The sequence below is a fragment of the Geospiza fortis genome, unplaced genomic scaffold (assembly GCF_000277835.1).
Source record: "Geospiza fortis unplaced genomic scaffold, GeoFor_1.0 scaffold132, whole genome shotgun sequence".
In the NCBI taxonomy this organism is placed as follows: Eukaryota; Metazoa; Chordata; class Aves; order Passeriformes; family Thraupidae; genus Geospiza; species Geospiza fortis.
In genome coordinates this window covers 216,344-217,419 of record NW_005054446.1, presented here as the reverse complement: position 1 = coordinate 217,419, position 1,076 = coordinate 216,344, and positions in this window count along the sequence as shown.

Below are 1,076 nucleotides of genomic sequence, written 5' to 3'. Positions count from 1 at the left end.
GTGCTCCTGCCGCGGGGGCAAAGCCCGGCCCCGGCTCCCAGCCCGGCTCCCAGCCCTACTCCCGGAGGGCGACGAGCTGAGCCCTGCCCGGCTGCTCCTGCACCGTCATCCCGCAGCGTGCATGGTGCCACAGCAGCCTCGGGATCGCCTCCCACACGGGAGCTTGAGCAACCAGCACCATTCCGGGTTGCTTCCCCCTCTCCAGGCAGAAGCAGCAGTTTTTTCAGTGCTGCCTCAAAAAGCAGACTGTTTTATCCCGCAGACTGTTTCTAACCCCGGCCTTGGCCGCGGTCTCGCTCGAGGCGGCGTGGATGCTGTTTTTGTTGGCAGGAAGGATGCGGGAGATGGAAGCGGTGCAGCGGGGAGGTCCCTGTGCCGCTGGGCTGGTGTAATAGCCGTGCCACCTGGGAGAGCCGTGCCATTGTGGCAGAGCCGTGCCACCTGGTAGAGCCGTGCCACCTGGTAGAGCCGTGCCACCTGGTAGAGCCGTGCCACCTGGTAGAGCCGTGCCACCTGGTAGAGCCGTGCCACCTGGTAGAGCCGTGCCACTGTGGCAGAGCCGTGCCACCTGGCCTCTCCACATCCCCGGCAGCAGCTTCCCAACGGTGCATCCCTGCCTGCAGCGGGGCTGTCCAGCCAGACGGTGTCTGTACTGCTCGTTTGCCGCTGCGAGCAGCCCGGAGTCTGTTATTTTTAAACGATTAGGTTCGACACATAACAAAAGCCTTCAAAATAGGATTTGTCCCTAAGGCCGATTTAACTGTCAAAGCTTAAAGTGGCTCCTAAGCCCCGTTGGGGGCTGACAGCGGCAGATTTAGTGCTGCTGCTGCAGCCCCACGCTGTGCCAGCCCAAGGGGAGCTGGGGCAGGTCCGTGTCCTCATCCTGTACCCTGGGGTGCTGAGCAGGAGGTGCCGGATTCTGTCACCGTGGCATCACTGGCTCTTGGGCACGGGGCTTCATTCCCCTGGACGAGCTGCGGGGCGGGCTGAGCCCGAGTGCTTTGCCGAGCTCTGAAACCCGGGATTCCTGGTGTGGGGGCCTCACCACGGCACCCAGGCACTGACCCTACTCTCTC